At 44.1% G+C, this 22,665-nt stretch overlaps 1 non-coding gene across 1 annotated transcript; it reads right to left on the bottom strand.

Annotated features, from left to right (window-relative positions):
• Positions 1 to 5,581: 5,581 nt before the first annotated feature.
• Positions 5,582 to 5,719, bottom strand: LOC114811611. Its single transcript, XR_003759307.1, has one exon. It is a non-coding gene; the product is annotated as a small nucleolar RNA SNORA7 (small nucleolar RNA).
• Positions 5,720 to 22,665: the final 16,946 nt, after the last annotated feature.

The raw sequence follows: 22,665 nt of genomic DNA, 5'->3' as shown, positions 1-22,665 counted from the left end.
CGTCTGGACATCTTCCTCTTGTCTCCCCCATTTTGTAACAGGAACCCTCATTCACTTTGACAGTTTCATTTTCATTTTTTATCTATCTGTTGAAATTCGAAAGTTCAGACAAGTTTCAAGCAGGGTAGTGTGATAAGTGTGTGTACACAGATACACACCCTGAATTCAGTAAGCGCTTACTATATATTATTTTTACCGTGCATAGATAGGTGTGTTTATACAAATCATCGATGGTATTTGAGTGCTTAGTATGTAAGTAATATGTCTTAGAAATCACATGTAAATGAATGATATAAGTATATGTGTTCGTTATACTGCCATTTTTCTTTTCTTTCCTATTGATCTGCCTCATCCTTCTGAAACTAGACTGAGTCCAGAGGCGAGGAGGTCTAATTCTATGTTCTCTGCGGTGCCTGAACACTGACACCCACTAACTGTTCATTGTTCTAAACAAGGAATATAGTGAGTGGAGGGAAATTTTTTAAATGGCATAATTCCCACTGACTTTGTAAATGTTAAGTATATTAACATTAAGTTAAGTATATACTGAAGCTATTTGACTCTGTACTCTCCCAAGCGCTTAGTATAGCGTTCTGCACACATTAAGCCCTCAAATACCATCGATTGATTTCATGTCCATGTGTGTCCTGAGCGGGGCAAGTAGCATGGCCTAGTGAATACAGCACAGTACTGGGAATTAGGAGACCTGAGTTTTAATAGTGGCTCCACCACTTATCTGCTATGTGACCCTGAGCAATTACTTAACTTCTCTGTGCCTCAGTTTCCGAACCTGTAAAATGGGGATTTAAATACCTGTTCTCCTGTCCCCTTCAGACTGTGAGCCCTATGTGGAATCAGGGTCTGTATCTGATCACATTTTATCTACCCCAGGTTTAGTACAGTGCTTTTCACATGGTAAGCACTTATCAAATACCCTTTTTGTCAGTCATTATTACTATTTTCATTATAATAATGATGATGGCATTTGTTAAGCGCTTACTATGTGCAAAGCATTGTTCTAAGCTCTGGGGGCAATACAGGGTGCTCTGGTTGTCCCACATGGGGCTCACAGGCTTAATCCCCATTTTACAGATGAGGGAACTGAGGCATAGAGAAGTTAAGTGACTTGCCCAAAGTCACATAGCTGACAGGCGGCAGAGCTGGGATTAGAACCCATGACCTGTTCTAAGCTCTGGGGGGGAATACAGGGTGCTCAGGTTGTCCCACATGGGGCTCGCAGTCTTAATCCCCATTTTACAGATGAGGGAACTGAGGCATAGAGAAGTTAAGTGACTTACCCAAAGTCACATAGCTGACAGGCGGCAGAGCCGGGATTAGAACCCATGACCTCTGAGTCCCAAGCCTGGGCTCTTTCCACTGAGCCCCACTGCTTCCCTAACTAAGCCCCTTAAATCATCATCATCAATGGTATTTTGGGGGTTTTGACTGAGTGTAGATCACTGTACTTTGTTCTTCAAATGAGTAAGTTCATTTAGGGCAGGGAATGTGTCTGCTAATTCTGTTGTAATAATAATTAATAATTATGGTACTTGTTAAGTGCTTCTTATGTGCCAAGCACTGTTATAAGCTCTGGAGTAAATACAGGTCTCTCCTAAACATGTAGTAAAGTGCTCTGCCCATAGTAAATGCTCAATAAATACCATTCTTGATTGAATAGAGCAGAAGCAAGACACAGACGCTGCCTCAAGGAACCCTAGTACTTACCTGGGTCTGAGGAGGCAAAATCCCTTCCCTTCCCCCTGGCCACCGATGACGGCTCAAGATTTTCCTAATTCTCTTGGGATCGGAGAGTTCTTCTGCTCTCCGAGAGGCAGATGTCATTCCCAGCTGCTGCAGAAATGGTCAGGGTGAGCTGCCTCGAGGACCGGAGCCAGGAGATGAGGGCCAAGTCTAGGAGTTGTAGGCCTTCTATATACAGGACAAGGAAGCCAGCAGAGAAAGGCATTTTGGACAATCCTGAGTGAGTTTTCTCCACCTCCAGGGGCATCCATTCTGGCAGCCTATCCAGATTTTGACCTGGCTTATGAGCCGCATCCAAGTGGCATCGATTGGAAATGAAATCTGGACAAGGTCCCCGGTTCTGTAACCTTGAGCAGAAACCTCCTGCTACCTCAATTTCCCCATCTTCATATTCATTCAATCGTATTTACTGAGCGCTTACTGGGTGAAGAGCACTGTACTAAGTGCTTGGAAAGTACAGTTCAGCAACGAAGAGAGAGAATCCTTGTCCACACAGGGCTTTCAATCTAGAAGGGGGGAGTCGATGGGGAGTGGAGGAAAAGAGGGGGCTTAGTCTGGGAAGGTCCCCTGGAGGAGGTTCTTTGAAGGAGAAGAGAACTAGTTTGGCGGATGTGAGGAGGGAGGCGTTGCAGACCAGAGGTAGGACGTGGGCCAGGGGTCGACGGCGGGACAGGTGAGAACGAGGCAGAGTGAGAAGGTTAGCGGCACCAGAGAAGCAGAGTGTGGGGGCTGGGATGTAGAAGGAAAGAAGGGAGGTGAGGTAAGAAGGGGTAAAGCTTTGAAGCCAATAGTGAGGAGGGGGGTGACGTGCCCAGAACGTTTCTGTAGAAAGATAAGCAGATTGAAGTTTGGCCCGAATGGGGAGAGACAGGAAGTTGGGAGGTCAGAAAGGAGGCTGATGCAGTAATTATAATAATAATAATGTTGGTATTTGTTAAACGCTTACTATGTGCAGAGCACTGTTCTAAGCGCTGGGGTAGATAGAGGGTCATCAGGTTGTCCCACGTGAGGCTCACAGTCTTAATCCCCATTTTGCAGATGAGGGAACTGAGGCACTGAGAAGTTAAGTGACTTGCCCACAGTCACACAGCTGACAAGTGGCAGAGCCAGAATTTGAACCCGTGACCTCTGACTCCCAAGCCCGTGCTCGTTCCACTGAGCCACGCTGTAATCCAGTAGGGATATGATGAATGATTTTACTCATTTGGTAGCAATTTGGATGGAGAGGAAAGGGCAGATCTTGGCGATGTTGTGAAGGTGAGACCGGCAGACTTTAGTGACTGATTGGATGTGTGGAGTGAATGAGAGAGAGCGGAGTCAAGGATGACACCAAGGTTGTGGGCCTGTGAGACGGGAAGAATGAAGTGCCGTCCACAGTGATGGGAAAGTCAGGGAGAGGACAGGGTTTGGGAGGGAAGATACGGAACTCAGTCTTGGACATGTTGAGTTTTAGGTGGCGGGAGGACATCCAGGTGGAGGTGTCCTGAAGGCAAGAGGAGATGCGAGCTTGGAGAGAGGGAGAGTGAACAGGGGAGAAGATATATATTTGGGTGTCATCCGCATAGAGATGATAGTTGAAGCCGTGGGGGCGAATGAGTTCACCAAGGGAGTGAGTGTAGATGGATGGAGAACAGAAGGGGACCAAGAACTGACCCTTGAGGAACCCCAACAGTTTAGAGATGGGAAGGGGAGGAGGAGCCCGTGAAGGAGGCTGAGAATGAAACTGGAGATGCTTCGTATCCAGATATAGGGAGAGGAAAGGGAGGGAGAAGAGAAGAACAGAGGAGCCTGCCAAGAGGAAGAAAGGGGAAAGGAAGAGGTGCAGGGGAATTGGGGCGTGAGGAAAGCGTGCCCTGTTCACGTGGCCCATTGTGGACTGGTGTCAAAACCATAGCCAATTAGGTGGTTGCAGAGGTGGCAAAAGCTGGGTGGTGACAGCGGTGTGTTCTTTTCACTCAGGATTTTAGTCGCTTCAGCTTAATGCAATCTCGCCGTGCTGTACTGCAGGTTAGGGAAGGTTGTGGTGTCGGTTCGGTTCTGGTTACCGTGGAGCGGGGCGGACGGCCTGAAGATCTAGGGCACTCCGGACAGCGCTCGTAATTCTCTGCTACCCTTGTGGGTTATCTATCCAGGATGAGGATTAATAGCTTTCTTCTCCAAAACTGCATCAGGTTACTTGTCTATTCTAGAGGTCTGCTATTCTCTATTAATAACAAACAGTACTCGGGGCGGCGTACAAACAAATTGCTACTGAACCCAACAGCAAGGCCCTTGATGTGGCTTGAGAAGTGAAAATTGATCCTTATTTTATTTTTATTTTTTCAGCCTTGAGGTTCAGGACAGAAAGACATCCATTTAAAGGATCTGGGCTTTTCTAGCACTGATTATACGACCCGGATTTCTGCCGTTCAAAATACCTTTTGTATCTACTTCATTTTCAGAAATCTCTTCCTTTCTGTGTGTCTTTGGGCAAGTCCTCTAACTTCTCTGTCCTTCAAATGTGGGTGTGAATTGCGAAGGTACTTTTAACTGGATTTCAGGGTGGTCCCGGCCGCTCATGTCAGATTGTCTTCCACCCAATTGTAGGGGTTGATTTAAGACATGCTAATGCACCACATGTTCTGATTAGTTCTTGTAGTCAGGGTCTCAATGATTGAAACCCATCCACCACTCACACACAATTTTTTCTCTCTCTTAGCCGCCTGTCATTACAGCTGGTGGATAGAAATTTCAGGCTAGTGATTTTTCTATGCTACAGAACATCCCGGCAAGCTTTACAGTTTGGCCTCTCGGCTCCTTGGTGGGAGTGGGGATTCATTCATTCATTCAATAGTATTTATTGAGCGCTTACTCTGTGCAGAGCACTGTACTAAGCGCTTGGAATGTACAAATCGGTAACAGAGACAGCCCCTGCCCTTTGACGGGCTTACAGTCTAATGGGGTGAGACGGACAGACAAGAACAATCCCCAAGAGCCTCAAGATGTTGTTTCCTGCTTCCTCTGGACCTGCTGGGAGCCTTACTGCGCCGTATCCCGGCTCCTCAGGGTTTGGTGTGGCGGGGCTCATCCTCAAGTTCCTCACACACATCTGTGAGCCTCACAGTACTGTGTCCAGCTCCTCAACATTAGGGGATGTCATGTCTGCCGTAGCCTCCCAGGGCATTCCCCTTCACAGTCCTTGGCTCCTGCTGCCCCCTCCATTCTGGAGGAAAGAAAGGAGGGTCAGGGGCACTCTTGGGGTATTGTCACTCCACCTGTACGAGAGATAGGCGGAGAGGAGGGCACCTACCCACTCTTGAGGGTTAGAAGCCGGACTCATTTAGGTGGCCCAGCTCCTTCTTTCCCAACTCCACTCCTTAGTCGCGAGGCTGGTGACTAATGTAGTTTAAACCATTTGGACAGTGGATGAGGCAGCAGGATGCTGCGGCCACTTATTCGGTCATCTCGAAGGACTTGGCCAAACGAGCAGGTTGTAGTTCAAAATTATGATAATCCTTTGTGGGATCTTTCCACTCCCCTTTTGGAACAGAGACTGTATCCAATCTAATTGTACTCTATCTACTCTAGTGGTTGGCACAGTTCTCGGTACATTTGTTGGTGTCTTATGCTGTCGAGTCGTGTCCGACCCATAGCGACGCCATGGATATATCGCTCCCAGAACGACCCACCTCCATTTGCAGTCGTTCTGGTAGTGGAACCATAGAGTTTTCTTGGTAAAAATCCAGAGGTGGTTTACCATTGTCGCCTTCCGCGCAGTAAACCTGAGTCTCTGCCCTCGACTCTCTCCCATGCCGCTGCTGCCCAGCACGGGGGAGTTTTGATGTGTAGCAGATGGCCTCCCACTCGCTAGCCACTGGCCAAGCTAGGAATGGAATGGACAGGCCTCCGCTTGACTCTCCCTCCCATAGTCGAGACTGGTAGAGGACTGGAAACTCTCCAGTTGCGACCCCGAGAGGTGTCTCGGCACATAGTACTTAGCAAATACAGATTTTATTATTATTGTTACTTATCCCTTATTCTTTCTGGATCTCTTTTGCAAGGAGCTGCTTCCTGGCCAGTCTTGCTGAATAGAGAAAACTTGATCAAATAACAGTCTTTTACCATCCTCATTGGTATTCACTGAGCACAGCTGGTAGATGGTAATGCAGTGAATAATCATTTTTTAGTCAGCGTGGCTCAGTGGAAAGAGCCTGGGCTTTGGAGTCAGAGCTCATGAGTTCGAATCCCAGCTCTGCCACCTGTCAGCTGTGTGACTGTGGGCAAGTCACTTAACTTCTCTGGGCCTCAGTTACCTCATCTGTAAAATGAGGATGAAGACTGTGAGCCCCACGTGGGACAACCTGATTTCCCTGTGTCTACCCCAGCGCTTAGAACAGTGCTTTGCACATAGTAAGCGCTTAACAAATACCAACATTATTATTATTAGTCAGATCCTTGAGGTGCCATTGGTAAGCATGGGTGAAATGTGTGAGGGTTGGGGGTGCGGGGAGAGTAAAATGGGCAGAGTGGGTTGGAGGGGAGAGATGTCTGTACCTCTTCTTTTCAAAAGAATGGATAGTAACGGTTAATTCATCCATTCAGTAGTACAGAATACTGTACTAAGTGCTTGGGAGAGTATTCAATAGCAGTAAACAGACACTTTCCTCTAATGGTTTGGGGGTTGGGAGCTGGCCCTTGTCAAATGGGAAATGATCGCTGATTGATGAACATGGTCACCGTCTTAAGGCTAGAGTTAAACAGAAGACTTTTCTCCAAAAGTGACTTCCTTTTGGACAGAATAAGAATATTTTATCCAAAAATAATATGTGGAAGATAAACTTGCTAACTTTCAAAAAACGCCCTCATTGTGTGTACTTATCTTAGTAAACACACTTCCTTTAGAGTTATCTCAAGTCTGAGTATTCCCCCCAAAATGAATTTATGATATTCATCTATGTATCATAATGAAAGATATGTCTTCCCAAACTGTATCTTGGAGTCCCCACATGGAATAGGTTCTCTCTTCTGGGCAGGGTGGTAAGAAAACATGTCACAGCTGTTTGCCCCTGATAGACCCTGATGGTTTTGGGGGTCAGACCATTCTTAGTTGGAGGAACTAAACTGAAATTCTGTCTCTATCTTAGGGTTGTTTGCCAGAAAAAGTAAATTCCACTCAACACTTCACCCAAATTTCCCCTTGATACTGCTCAAACAGGAAGCTGGCATATGTGATCCAGGAAATTCTAAACTTTTCACTTCTTAATCAGATATGGGAGCTGGGGAGTGGTAATGTACTAATCCCTCGTTTTTTGGGTTTTTTTGGTGTTTTCAGCCCTGTGTTCCATCTTCATGCCTAGTTGCCATGGAGATGAGCACCATAGAAATAGATTAGGAACAAAACAGATGTAATATACATTCTCTATGTATTTCACAATTCTAAAAAAGGATTTTTTTTTTGGCCATGACTCGTTCCATGTCATCATGTGTCTATTTTTTTTTTATGAAACATGTCCTTGCAAATATGGGAAATGCGTTCAAGATTGACATTTTACCAGTCCTTGCTCCCCAAAGGGTAACCGAAGTAAAATGTAAATAAAGTGGCTAAGTAATAGGGTCGTTTGCTATAGAAAACTGCACATGCAAATCTATTTGAACTTTTTAGTAGCATAGTACAGTGCACTTCATCCAGTAGGCGCTCAATAAACGTGATTGATAGCCCTCGGTTTTGTGACAAGATTGTTCCGGAAAACAGCTTTATAGGTTGAAATGTAAATCAGAACCAAATTTCTCTTAGAAGCAATATTATAAATGGGGAATTGGTTAAATAATAATAATGTTGGCATTTGTTAAGCGCTTACTATGTGCCGAGCACTGTTCTAAGCGCTGGGGTAGACACAGGAATCAGGTTGTCCCACTGGGGGCTCACAATCTTAATCCCCATTTTACAGATGAGGTAACTGAGGCACCGAGAAGTTAAGTGACTTGCCCAAAGTCACACAGCTGACAAGTGGCCGAGCAGAGATTCGAACCCATGACCTCTGACTCCAAAGCCCATGATCTTTCCACTGAGCCACGCTGCTTCTTGGTTCCTGAACCAAGGTCAGATAATCGTAGATGGATCGTGTCTAGCAACTCTGTTGTATTGTACTCTCCCAACTGCTTAGTACAGTCCTGTGCACACCAGTAAGCACTCAATAAATACCATTGATTGACTGATAGCCAAATAGGCGACTTTACTTTGTTAGGTTCCCTGAGTTTTGAATGTCCCTGGAAATTCATTCATTCCTTCAATCGTATTTATTGAGCACTTACTGTGTGCAGAGCACTGTACTAAGCGCTCGGAAAGTACGGTTCGGAAATAAAACCAGTATGTGACTCTGCCATACCATCAGTAAACCCCCACCCCCTCTACCCTCCTTTAACTTCCTCTCTTCCTTGTTGTGGGCAGGGGAATGTGGCTGTTTATTGTTGCATTTACTCTGCTAAGTGTTTAGTACAGTGCTGTGCTAAATACGGTTGACTGACTGACTCTTCCCTCCCTCGTCACAGCTCTTAAAATTGTTCCCCCGTTTCCCTGTGGCTTCTGTGTACTCCCCACCCCCTGCCACTGCCTGTACCCCCAGACCAAGTCCCGTAAAGGAGAGTAGTGTTGTGTGGTTGAAACAATGTGTTGTAAAGAAGAACAGAGCCATTTTGGATGTGCCCATGGTGTTCATCTGAACTAGAAATATCTTCAGCTGGGGATATTTTGTATTCCACGAGCTATTCCTTCCAGCAGAGTTTAGATAATTTCTTGCTTAAAATAGCCTTCTGGGTTTTTCGTATTCATCAGAAGAGACTACATCTTTATAATGCTTTCCATGAAATGGCCTGTCCTAATTTGCACTGATATTGCTAAAATTTTGTAAACCGACTCATAATATGCTACAACTACACCATTCCATTGTTTTGTCCTTAATTCCAGTTTCTGAAACTCTGCTTCTTATCACTGGGCTTTTGTTCATTGAGTCACTCAATCGTAACTATTGAGTGCTTATGGCATGCAGAGGACTGTACTAAACACGTGGGAGAGTACACTATAACAATAATCAGACACATTCCCTGTCCACAACAAGCTCACAGTCTAGACTTTACATTTATATTTGTCTTCAAATATGGGATAAAACCCATTTAAAAGGAAGAACTGTATTTTAAAAGTGTAAAGAATCCCAGCTCTGCCACTTGTCTGCTGTGTGACCTTGGGCAAGTCCCTTAAATTTTCTCCCTCATCTGCAAAATGGGGATTCAATACCTGTGAGCCCCATGTAGGATCTGATTATCCTGCATCTACCACAGGACTTAGTACAGTGCTTGGCAGAGAGTAAGTGCTTAAAAATAAGGGCTTATTCAAATAATAATTTTAGAAAGGGGGTGAGAACAAAGTACAGTTTGACATCATTCATTCATTTAATCGTATTTATTGAGCGCTTACTAAGCGCTTGGAATGTACAATTTGGCAACTGATGGAGACAATCCCTGCCCAACAGCGGTTCCTGTTTGGGGTTGTTGAATATTTATTTTCAAAATTTGCAAACGCACAGGACAAATACCTCATGGATCGCCATGCGTAAGCATGTTCTGTATGACATACAGGGCGTTATTCTCCCCCATTCCAAAGGCCTTTGCTGGGAACAAGTTGGATGCTTTTAGAGAGTAACATTAATTCTTTGACATTGAAGACGATGCTTGTTGCACTGCTACAGAACGTGATGCTTGGAAGAAGAAACATAACAAGCTCACTATTGTGGAAAGCTTACTACCTGATCTGAGTGGGGCCAAAGCCAATTGAAATCATGAAAAATGGTTAACAAGCCTTGGACCAGGTTTATTCTGTTTTTGAGTGGTGTGATTTTTGTTTGTTTGTTTTTGTGAAGGAGAAAAGTGAATAAGCAGGAGATTGACCTGGTCTTAATCCGGATGACTGTCTATTCAGATAATGACTTTCCACTACAGCAGGAAGGGGATTTAAATGCCTGAGAAGAATCGGGTTCACCAGCGCTCAAAATACCGTGAAAGTTTTCTGAGATTTGCTCCCTGGTTTCCCATTTGTTCCTTCTGAAGGGTTCCTCCAAGTCTTCCTTCGCAAGTCCCTTCTTGAGTGAATGAAATGGTCTGATTGAGTCCAGGAGTAGGAGTTGGGAACTGGAGTTCCCCTCCCGGCTCTGCCCCTGCCTTTCTATAGGCAAACCTAATTCCTTCCGTGGCCCGTTCAATCTGTAAAATGATGGTTACTGACCTCGCAGAGAGGTTTTATGGATTACTGGGTAAATTTGTTTTGTGAGGGGGGATTAGTATAACTTTGGAAGAGTCATACCTTTGTAGTCCGTTCTTTCACTAGATACTGATCCTGTAACACTTAAAGGAGTTACTGAAGTTCACCCGAAAAACCACTAACCCAACACTTTTTTCGAAAGTTCCCAGAAGGGGATATTACAGTTCAGGTTTGAGAATATTCTCTGTGTTAAACTGATTCTTGGCTTCAAGGCTCTACATCACCTTGCCCCTTCCTACCTCTCCTCCCTTCTCTCTTTCTACCACCCACCCCGCACGCTCCGCTCCTCCGCCGCCCACCTCCTCACCGTCCCTCGGTCTCGCCTATCCCGCCGTCGACCCCCGGGCCACGTCCTCCCGCGGTCCTGGAACGCCCTCCCTCCTCACCTCTGCCAAACTGATTCTCTTCCCCTCTTCAAAACCCTACTTAAAACTCACCTCCTCCAAGAGGCCTTCCCAGACTGAGCTCCTCTTCCCCCTCTACTCCCTCTGCCACCCCCCCTTTACCTCTCCGCAGCTAAACCCCCTTTTTCCCCTTTTCCCTCTGCTCCTCCACCTCTCCCTTCCCATCCCCACAGCACTGTACTCGCCCACTCAACTGTATATAGTTTCATTACCCTATTTATTTTGTTAATGAATTGTACATCACCTCGATTCTATTTAGTCGCCATTGTTTTTACGAGACGTTCTTCCCCTCGACTCTATTTATTGCCATCGTTCTCGTCTGTCCGTCTCCCCCGATTAGACCGTAAGCCCGTCAAACGGCAGGGACCGTCTCTATCTGTTGCCGACTTGTTCATCCCAAGCGCTTAGTACAGTGCTCTGCACATAGTAAGCGCTCAATAAATACTATTGAATGAATGAATGAATGAATTATGAGGGGGAACTCTACTTGTTTTGTTTCTGCTCTACTTGTTTTGTTGTCTGTCTCCCCACTTCTAGACCGTGAGCCTGTTGTTGGGTAGGGACTGTGTCTACCTGTTGCCAAATTGTACTTTCCAAGCACTTAGTACAGTGCTCTGCACACAGTAAGCGCTCAATAAATACAATTGAGTGAATGAAGTACAAAGAATTTTTGGGGAGTGTGGCAGGTGTGGTATTCATTGAGCACTTACTACATGCCAGGCACTGTACCAAGTGCTGGGGGGAGGTAATACAAGCAAATCGGGTTGGACACACCCCCGTCCCACATCGGGCTCACAGTCTTAATTTCCATTTTACAGGTGAGGTAACTGGGGCGTGAAGTGAAGTGACTTGCCCAAGGTCACACAGCAGATAAGTGGTGGAGCGGGGTTAGAATCCATGACCTTCTGACACCCAGGCCATGCTCTATCCACTAGGCCATGCGGCTTCAATTTCTGTATTAGTGGGGTCGTGAGCCTGATACTGCGTTTTTCCAGGGTGGATTATCCGCTATGTGAATTATCCAAACCCCTCACTTCTTTCTCCTTCCTTCCCTTTGCTCATTTCTCAGTGGTTAGTACTTTCAACAGGGCGTGAGACAGGGAAGAGAGGATGTACCAATTTCAGTTGAATAATTTGAGCTATCAGTCACACTAACCCAGCCCATTAACCATAAAGATGCTTAATTCTGACACAGACACTGAGATGCAGCGTGACTCGTGGAAGGAGCCCGGGAGTCAGAGGTCGTGGGTTCTAATCCCGGCTCCGCCACTTGTCAGCTGTGTGACTTTGGGCAAGTCATTTAACTTCTCTGTACCTCAGTTACTTCATTTGTAAAATGGGGATTATTAATAATTATAAGACTGTGAGCTCCACATGGGACAACCTGATTACCTTGTATCTCCTCAGTGCTTAGAACAGTGCTTGGCACATAGTAAGCGCTTAACACATGGCATCATCATTATTAGTATTAACTTCTTAGACTAAAACACAAGGAGTAGAGCTGCGTTCTCCATTTGCAAAGTATACGATTTACATGGTTTAAATGTACATTTTAGTCAGTGCTATGGATTGGGATATGAATTAAGTGCTTAGTACAGTGCTCTGCACACAGTAAGCGCTCAATAAATCTGATTGAATGAATAGACCTTTGTTGTTGGTTAAACCTCATGCAGTATATAGTGGGTGCAGATTGTTCTTAGCAACCAGTCAGTGGCATTCACTGAGCACTTATATGTGCAGAGCACTGTATCAAACTCTTGGGAGAATACAATACAAAATTTCTTATACACTGAGAGCGGTGAGCACGCATTGGAGGCCCGGGAGAGCATTTTTTTAAATGGTATTTGTTAAGCACTTACTATGTGCCAGGCACTGTACTAAGCGCTGGGATCGATAGACGATCATCAGGTTGGACACAGTCGCTGTCCCACATGGAGCTCACGGTCTTAATCCCCATTTTGCAGATGAGGTAACTGAGGCACTGAGAAGTGAAGTGACTTGTCCAAGGCCGCACTGCAGACAGGTCGGGGGAGCCGGGGTTAGATTGTGAGAAGGAAGGGAGAGGGAGGGCAAATGAGAGAAGAGGCAAAGGAAATTGAAGCAAGATCAACTGTCAGGTACCGCCTCGGGCTTTGTGAGAGAAGATACATTTGAACAGCAGCAGATGGGAAGTGCCTAAGTAGAGCACTCAGGTCTGGAGGAGCAGCAACTGAAGCTGTGTTTTACATATAGTTTAAAAGAAGACAGTTATTTGTTATATAACTGAGAAGCAGCGTGGCTGGTTGGACAGAGCCATGACTCTGTTTGTTGCCATTGTTCTTGTCTGCCCGTCTCCCCCGATTAGACCGTAAGCCCGTCTAAGGGCAGGGACTGTCTCTGTCTGTTGCCGACTTGTACATTCCAAGCACTTAGTACAGTGCTCTGCACATAGTAAGCGCTCAGTAAATACTATTGAATGAATGAATGAATGAAGAGAGCACGGGCTTGGGAGTCAGGAGCACCTGGATTCTGATCCTGGCTCTGCCAGTTGTCTGCTGCATGACCGTGGGAAAGTCACTTCATTTCTCTGTTCCTCAGCTACGTCATTTGTAAAATGGGGGTTAAGACTGTGAGCCCCACGTGGGACAAGGACTATGCCCAACCTGACTAGCTTGTATCTACCCCAGTGCTTAGTACAGTGTTTTATACACAGTCAGTGCTCAATAAATATGATTGAATGAATGAAGGGCACATAATAAGCATTTAAATACCTAAAAAATCACTCTCTGTATATATATCTACATATATAAAATTCCCATTGCTTGGCTTAATTTTCAGAGAGGTGACAGCGCATATAAGCAGCAGGGACAATATGCTAGAAGCAGTGGTGACAGATTAAGAGCAGATTGAGTGAGGGAGCAGGAAGACTAAGTGAAGATGATCAGAAAGGTGTTATGGAGAGTGGGAGAGAGAAGCAAGGAAGAGGAAGAGATACTTATGGCATCTGTCAGTCCTTACTATGTGCCAGGCACTGTACTAAGCACCGGAATAAAAGGGAATGCTCCTGAAGTTCCCATAATATAGCGATAGAACTATTGCACAGCTCAGCCTTGTGTGACCTGGCATCCATCCCAATAATATTTCCAGAAGGTATCCTGTGTGTAGAACACGTTGCTAAGCACATGAGAGTGTACAGTGTCACGGAGTTGTTAGACATGTCTGTCCTCTATGAGCCTACGGTCTAGCAGGGGAGACAGATGTTAATATGAACAAATCACGGTTATGTACGTAAGTCCTGTGGGGCTGAGGGAGGGTTGAATAAAGGGTGCTGCTAGTGCAAATCTAAGAGCAAGAGCAACGCAGAAGGCAGTCGGAGAAAAGGAAACGAGGGCCAAGTCGGGAAAGGCCTCTGTTTGCATCAAGCTGAATGCAAACAGTCTCATATCATTGGAAGAGCATTCCCTAATTTCCAAAAGCTGTAGTGAAGACATGCAGGAATTTTTCACAAGTCTCAGATTAACAAGGAAGAGTAGGCACAAGGTGCAGATTTTCTGTGCGCCAGTCAGTTTTGAGCAATGAAAGTGTCTAGTAATAGCTGGATGCCCTACTAATAATTTTAGGAGCACAAATCTTCATGAGGTTTCCAGGAATAAGTGAAGTTATTGTATTTGCTCAACAGCAATTCCGAATTAGAAAGGATTGGACCAGGCCCATTAGACATTTTGTCAGTGATGCAGAATTCCAGGAATCTGAGTTAAAGAACTTGAGCTGATTGCTTCTTGGAGAAAAGGGACTTCTCCCTTAGTGGGGAAATTGCTCAAATGCTTTTCAAGCTCCTGGCTAATCCTACAAGCAGCAACTGATAGCCGATGTGAACTGTTTTGCCTCTAGGAGAAGGGAAAAGAGTCCAATAAATTCCAAATCAATGAATGAAGAAGAGTTCAGGAAGTAGAAGTCTGGGAAGAGTTAGAGCTCACCCAAACCTCAGTTTCCTCAGTGTCCCTCAATCAATTAATCATTGGTATTTATTGTGTGCTTACTATATACAGAGCACTGTACTAAGCCCTTGGGAGGGTACAGTATAATAGAATTGGTAGACATGATCCCTGACCTCAAGGCATTTACAGTCCGCTCCCACGAGCATCTGATCTCAGGACTAACTCAGGTCTGTATCTTACTAAATCATAGAACAGTGCTTGGCACATAGTAAGCCTTTAACAAACACCATGATTATTATAAAATCTACTCTTTGTAAATGCCGATGGAGAAAGGATTAGTTCTAAGACAAGGAAGGATGAAGAACAATCGCTGATCATCAAGTTATTGAGTTTGATTGTTTCAATATACTTTTTGTTCATTGCCTAGTTTTCCCAATTTAATAATTCTTTATTTGTGAACAGTGCCTTTCACTGTACACTTCTCACAAATCCCTGTTTAGAGATGAAACACTGTGGAGTGAACAGGACCTGTCAAAGCTAATTTGACAGTCAACAAAACTATGGCTCCTTAGTCTTCTTTTATTTCACTTACTGAACCTTCTAGCTTTCAAATTCTTATTGAAATACTTGTACCATGACATGCCAGAAAGGGATACCTTATTCAGAGACCTGACTACCATAAATCCAGAGAGTATTGTATTCTTCCCAAGGTATATTTTCCAGGAAATGTATTTTCCAGTCATTACCTCCTCCCTAATTTTACTTGCTCTGCAGGTGCAAATCCACCTTTGTATTAGAGTAAGCTCTACCTGATTTGTTCTTATCATAATTCAGAACTGCCATTTGAATTATGTGCTTACATGTCATCTTCCTCAGTCGGCTTTGAAGTACTGCCAGATTTCTTGGTCCTGAAAAATTTCACTTGCTCAACAGTTGATCCAGCAGGAACATTTTAATCAAAATGATAGAATTGGTTATCCCAATCATAAATCAGGAAAGCTCTACATGAATTTCTTTTTACAGTGGTTTGAATCACACCATCTCTACTCAGATTCCACAGTCTTTCAGTAGAGCAGGAGCACCAGAAACATCCCACCCTCTTCAGTAAATAGCCAAATTAAGCCATCGTAACCATTTTTTCCAAACAAGGCACTTAAAAAGTGTGCATTTTCCTCCTTAAAACCCATCAGATGTTTCATGGTGAGTTTTTTCACTAGTGAGACTCCATTTGATAAATAGATATACCTAGTGATGGATGTTTCAGATGTGTACTATAGAATTTACACCTTCTAATGCTGTTTGGATTTGCTGTTTTCGTTGTCCGTAAGGTGAGAGCTGTAGAAAACTACTCTCTGAGTGAGAAATTTCCTTCTCCTCAGATGAAGTAGAGGCGCTCAATGGCGCTATAATCGAAATAGTGCTCAATATCATATAATTGACTTTCTGGAGTGTGCTCTTAATGGAATTGTTATGTAATACAGAAGAGTATCAGTATTACAGCATATCTGAAAAGTCAATGGTCAATAATTTCTGCTTGATGCAATGTGGAGTGGTCAACTATTGGAGGCAGTTGAGGAATAGGGTGAACTCATGCTGAATTAGGTTTTAGAAAAATGATTTGGGAGATGATGGAGTATGGACTAGAGAATGAATCCATCAATCATTGGTATTTATTGAGAATGAAGTACAGACAAACCTGCCTGTTTTTTATGCATGTCGCCTAAGATCAGCAAGATCTGTTCCCAGTACTTATTACAAGTGTTGTTTCTCTAGCCTTTTTATAAGATCTGCTCTCCACTTTGGAAGCCATCACTCCTGAAATGGTTCACGTAGACCAGTCAGTGTTTTAAAATCTGTTTTTCATTAAACGAAATCAGGAAATGACTCTGTGCAATTTACCATACCCACAAAGGCCCCCAAAATTAAGAGCCCCACTTCCTGAAGCCCTGAAAGCTTTTTGTTCTTTCTTTTGTGGGGGAGGGGAGCCCTACATTTTGTGGCTAACGATTTTCTATGCTGAAGTGACCTCTCAAGCAGTCGAGAATGAAACTAATACGATGCTGAGAGGGGGACTTAAGAGGACATGACCGTGATGTACTGTTTCAATTCCTTCTCTTTTCAGCTGCTGATTAAGAGCTAAAGCGCACCGGCTGTTCAGAAATGTAACAAGGATAATAATGATGATGGTATTTGTTAAGCACTTACTGTGTGTCAAGCACTGTTCTAAGTGCTGGAGTAGATACAGTCTAATCAGGTTGAACACAATCCCTGTCCCCCTTGGTGTGCACAGTCTTAATCCCATTTTTCAAATGAGGTAACTGAGGCACAGAGAAGTTAAGTGATTTGCCCAAGGTCACACAGTGGACATATGGCAGAGCCAGGATTAGAACTCAGGTCCTTCTGATTCCCAGGCCCATTCTCTGTCTACTAGATCATGCTGCCATGGTTACGAAGAGATTTTCCTAGATGCAGATGAGCTGGGTCTCCACGAATACTCTCTCAGTGAAGTGATTGTTGGCCTCAGAATTGAATCAAGCTGTAAATTGAATTACATCCAGTTTCAGATACCGGGGACTTGGCCTATGTTGGATTCCTGACTACATTTTTTTAGAGAGACGTTCAACCTAGCAGTGTTCTTACTGAATACTTATTTGGGGATCCAACATAAGTAATTGGCATGTGTTTCTCCTGTCAGTTTATGAGTTTGCATTCTGAATCTTTATGTTTTCTAGACCAGTGGGGGTCTAAAAAGAACTGTATTGATCAGATACAGTTGGCTGGAAAGGGAATGTACACCGGATACTAATTGAAAGGGGACACTCAAGGACAGTCATCTGTCTAAGTGCACAGTAATTATCATTGATTGAAAGTTTGAATTTTTCAATCAGTGGTATTTATTGAGTGCTTACCGTATGCTGAGCACTGTACTAAGCACTTGCTGTACTTGTCAGTGTCTGAGTGTCTACCAGGGGCAGAACATTTAACTGGGCTCATTGGCATATACAATAAAGTAGAAAACCCAGATCCCTGCCTGCAAGGTGCTTACTTAGGATGTTGTTAATTTTTCAAATGTAGTATCTTTTCAAAGCAAGTCACCAGAGTCTGGTTCCTTGGAATTATTTGTTAGCATAAAACTTGTCTAGTCTATACCTTGCTTGAAGGGTGTGCTACCGGAGAAGCTTACAAATGTGTAGTAGGAAATGCTTCATGTCAGAAGTGTCCTATCAGGATTTCAGGCATGTACTTCTTAAAATCCCTTTTATAATAACCCTTTTATCTGACGGGTTTTTGAAGAACTATCCCCAATGTCTTTCTTAAAAGCAAAGCATGTGAATGTTGGTAACAAATTGGGAGTTATGGGTGCATTTGGTCAATCCTTTGTGGGAAGCGGTGAAGCAGCATGGTATATTGGATAGACCACTGGGATTCAGAAGGTCATAGGTTCTAATCCCAGCTCCACCACTTGTCTACTGTGAGACCTTGAGCAAGTCACTTCACTTCTCTCACCTCATCTGCGAAATGGGTCTCAAGACTGAGAGCCCCATGGGACGGGGACTGTGTCCAACCCGATTAACTTGTACCTACCCGAGTGCTTAGTACAGTGCCTGGCACATAGTAAATGCTTAACAATTATTTTCATTATTATTATTATTATTATTTGGGCGTGAAGGGTGTCAACAGATCTTTTGGGGAAAGATTTAACAGAAATGTAGAAATAGGTGTGGTTGTCTTCACTGAAACATTTTTAGTGAAGACTTAGAGCATTTTTGAAATGAAGATCAGGCATATCTCTGTCACCTCTTGACCACATCATTCTTTTTTTTTAATGGTATTTTTGTGCTTACTATGTGCCAGGTACTGTACTAAGCTCTGGGGTAGGTACAAGTTAATTAGTTTGGACACAGTTCAGGTCCCTCGTGGGGCTCACAGTCATCATCCCAATTTTACAGATGTGATAAGTGAGGTACAAAGAACTTAAGTGACTTGAACAAGGTTACACAGCAGTTAAGTCCCAGAACTGGAATTAGAACCCAGGTCCTCTGACTCCCAGGCCTGTATTCTTCCTACTAGGCCATACTGCTTCTTGTGGTTTTCATGTTAAATCACTGTCAATGATCATGTGGATTTGGGTTGTATTCTGGCAGAAACCCAAGTTAAGGAAAACTCTCATTGGAATCACCAGTCTTAATGCTGCTTGCTGTGTGACCCTGGGCAAGTCACTTGACTTCTGCCCTTTAGTTTCTTCAACTGTAAAATGGGGACTCAATACCTGTTCTCCCTCCTACTTAGACTGTGAGAGCCATGCCGGACAGGGTCTTACCCCAGTGATAGAACAGCGTTTGACACATAGTAAGCGCTTAACAAATACCCCAAAAAAATGATCTCAACACCATGTCAAGCTGTAATCAGGCAGATTAGACTATAAGCTTGTTGTCAGCAGGGAACATGTCTACCAACTCTGTTGTACTTTGCCAAGCAGTTAGTACAGTGCTGGGCACATAGTAAGCGCTCAATAAATACCATTGATTAACTGACTGAGGCTCGAAGAATGTTGCCCAATTATACCTTCACATTTTAGCCAAAGCATATAGTGAAAGCCTGAGTTCAGGCAGAACTGGGTATAATTAGTCTCCCCACCTTCAAAGCCTTATTGAAGGCACATCTCCTTGAAGAGGCCTTCCCTGACTAAGCCCTCATTTCCTTTTCTCCCACTCCTTTCCGTGTCACCCAGACTTGCTTCCTTTATTCACTGCCCCGCGCCAGCCCCACAGCTGTAGTGTTCATATCCATAATTTATTTATATTAATGCCTGGCCCCCACCTCTAGACTATAAGCTCATTGTGGGCAGGGAATGTGTCTGTTATAGTGTTGTACTCTCCCAAGCCCTTAGTAGAGTACTGTGCATGCAATAAGCACTCAATAAATATGATTGATAATTTACCATCTGTGTTCATAAAGGTCACTTCCTCCTAGGTGCTGTTAGGGAAATATCCTTATTGATGCTCAAAATTTTGATACTTCTACCCTGTCACATAGGTTTGTTAATAGAAGGCCCCGCTTTATCTCCCATGTTGCCTTTTATTGGCTAATCTCATCCCAGGAATTCATGACTAATAGTTTGATCATCTAGTAGTGATCCAGGAGATACAGCACATGCTATTTTAACCAGTGTCTATTCTAGCAAAAATGTCATATTTATGACCTGTAAATCTCTTACTAATTTGTAAAGATGATTATTATTGATGGCTCTGACAGCACAACTGTATTATTCTAAGCTCCTTGTGGGCAGGGATTATGTCTACCTACTCTTATACTGTGTGTTTGTCTCTTGTAATATTGTACTCTCCCAAGTGCTTAGTACAGTGCTTTGCACACATAAGTACTCAAATGTGATTGAATGAATGAATGAATGCTCTCCCAAGTACTTAATCCAGTGCTCTGCACCCACTAAGCGCTCAATAAATACCATCGATGATCTATATAATTGGGGTTGAGATGTTGAAAGTGAGAAAAGCATACAGATTGCTGAGAGAGGACCAGCATGTGAGGCCAGTTATGTTATGGCTCCAAAGGGAACAATGAAAACAACCACCATCTTTGTCAGTGTTTTTCCCATCTCAACAGTAATAGTATTGAGGGTTAAACCCATTATGGAAATTTCTCTGGCAAATTTGCATGTCCCAGTTGAAAGGAAATGCTGGCCTCTTTTTCCACCTCTGACTACTACAGGTAGTGATAGTGGTGCCCTGGAGAAACCACTTCTTTCTGAAGAAAGGACAAACCAGTAACCCAGGGCTCAGTCAAGAAGGGAAGCAGTGTGGCTTAGTGGAAAGAGCAAGTGAGTTGGAGGACCTGCACTCTAATTCCGTCTCCGCCACTTACCTGCTGTGTGATCTTGGGCAAATCCATTAACTTCTCTGGGCCTCAGTTCCCTCATCTGCAAAGTGGGGATTCAGTACCTGCACTCTCCTACTGTAGAATCGGAGCCCCATGAAGGACCTGCTTATCTCATATCTACCCCAGCTCTTAGTACAGTGCTTGGCACATAATAAACACTTACTTACCTTAATGATCAATTATTAAGGATTAGTTGTATTTATATATGAATCAATATCAATGTATTTCTAATATATTTAAATTATTAATGGTTAATGTTTAAGAAGGCTTGGGAAATTCTCCATTTCCTCTGAACTGGTGTCATTGACCCAAGGACTGACTGCCCGGCTAGATTCAGTTATAATGGGAAGGGATGAGAGAGGGGGATGGGGTATGACAAAAACTAAATAAAACCTCATACTTTGGTGACTCCACCAAATCTCTTAATTAAAGTAATTTTTCCAAAGGAGTGAATTTTTCTACAGGAAATTTTAATAATGCTGAAAGTGATTTTCAAAGCACCGTGGAGCTATTTAATTCAGCTTTGATAATGGCTAAGCTATTTAGCTCCACTTCCTGGATCATCCACTGGATCCTGTTGGCGGGAAACATGTAAATTCAGAAGTGTTCCCTAATGATGTGTGCTGTTCTTAACTGATGGGAACATTTTAGTTCACATCTGAGAATTGCAGAACTACAGTACTGGTTAAGGAAACTCTAGTCTTGCTGGGACAGAGCCATCAGTTTAAGCTGATTTGTTGAGGGGAAAACCATTCTTCAAGTACCGGAGGCAATTAATTTACCTCAAACAAAAGTTGCTCTCCCTCCCAAACAACTGTTGGATTAAGCAGCAGTTAGTGAAACTAATGAAATGCTTGTTTATAATTAGAATGATTGCAACTTGATTCTAAAATGGAAGAGATTTGATTTCATGGTGACATAATGGCCTCTGGTTGCTATATAAACAAAGGCAAGTTTATTCTTCCTGCAGAGGGTTTACATGGATTAATTAACCATTCTGTAAGAGTGGAAAGTGGCAATTCTGCTAGACTCTAGATTCCTCTGTGTGTGTGTGTGAGGGAGAGGAGGAGAGAGAAAGACACCTTCTGTTTAAACATGACTCTTTTGAACTGCAAAAGAGCCAGGACAGACCTAAAAGTGGGAGAGGGCCAAAATAGAACAGAAAAGGGGGGTGGGGGGAGCGGTCACTGCCTTGGTCATCCCAGAATGGACCGTTGGAGCCAGAGAAGCAGTGTGGTCTAGCGGATAGGACACGGTCCTGGGAGTCAGAAGGACGTGGGTTCTCACCCCGGCTCTTCCTCGTGTCTGCGGAGTGGCCTTGAGCAAATCACTTCTCTATGCTTGCAGATACCTCCTCCTTAAAATGGGGATTAAGATTGTGAGCCCTGTGTAGGAGAGGGCATGTGTCCAACTTGATTAGCTTGTATCTACCCCAGCGCTTAGTACAGTGCCTGGAGCATAGTAAGCACTTTGCAAATACCATTAAAAAAGAAAATCACTTGGCTGTGCCACCCACAGTGACCCTGGCTCCAAGGCTGGGCTGGGCCGTGCTCCATGTGGCTCCCAGAGCAACGACGGCTCACAAGACCGGTCCTGGCGGGGACCTGGCTTACACAGATCACTCTTTCCCTCCCCCTCACTCCCCTTTCTTTGCCCGTTTGCCTGATGTGGAAAAACGTCACCCCAGAAATCACTTCCCCAACTGTTCATTTGACGTGGTGCTCTTTCCTCCTTGCAGGAAGCAGAAGTTTCTGATCTCCCCACTCGCCATGCTTTGTGGCGTTCTTGATTTTGTTTGGGGAGAGTCGTGCCCCCTAAACGACCTGGGCCCACTGCCCAAATGGGACAGCTGAGCCAGAGGTCCCCGGCCTTGGCTGAGAGGGCCATGGCCAGATTTGGGCAAGCAGCATGCTGCTGGAGAAGCAGCATGGCCTAGTGGATAGAGAATGGGCCTGGGAGTCAGAAGGACCTGGGTGCTAATCCCAGCTCCATCATTTGTCTGCTGGGGTAGACTTCTCTGGGCCTCTGTGACCTCATCTGTAAAATGGGGATTAAGATGTGAAACAGGGACTGTGTGCAACCTGACTAGCTTGTATCTACTCCAGTGCTTAGAACAGTGCTTGACACTTAGTACATGCTTAATAAATACCATCATTATCATCAGACTCAGGGTTTGCACTTTCGGGCATCTCTTACATCCCCCTTCACTGGGAAAAAGGAGAGAAGAGAAAACTGCTCTTGGCTGGCCTGGCTAACTCAAGAATTATAACGACTTTGGTATTAAGTGCTTATTATGTTAGGCACTGTACTAAGCACTAGGGTAGCTACACTATACGCAGTTTACACATAGTCTCTGCCTCATGTGCTTCATAAGTCTAAGTAGGAAGAAAAGCAG

The sequence above is a fragment of the Ornithorhynchus anatinus genome, chromosome 4 (assembly GCF_004115215.2).
Source record: "Ornithorhynchus anatinus isolate Pmale09 chromosome 4, mOrnAna1.pri.v4, whole genome shotgun sequence".
Taxonomy (NCBI): domain Eukaryota; kingdom Metazoa; phylum Chordata; class Mammalia; order Monotremata; family Ornithorhynchidae; genus Ornithorhynchus; species Ornithorhynchus anatinus.
This window is presented reverse-complemented; position numbering and strand designations above follow the sequence as displayed.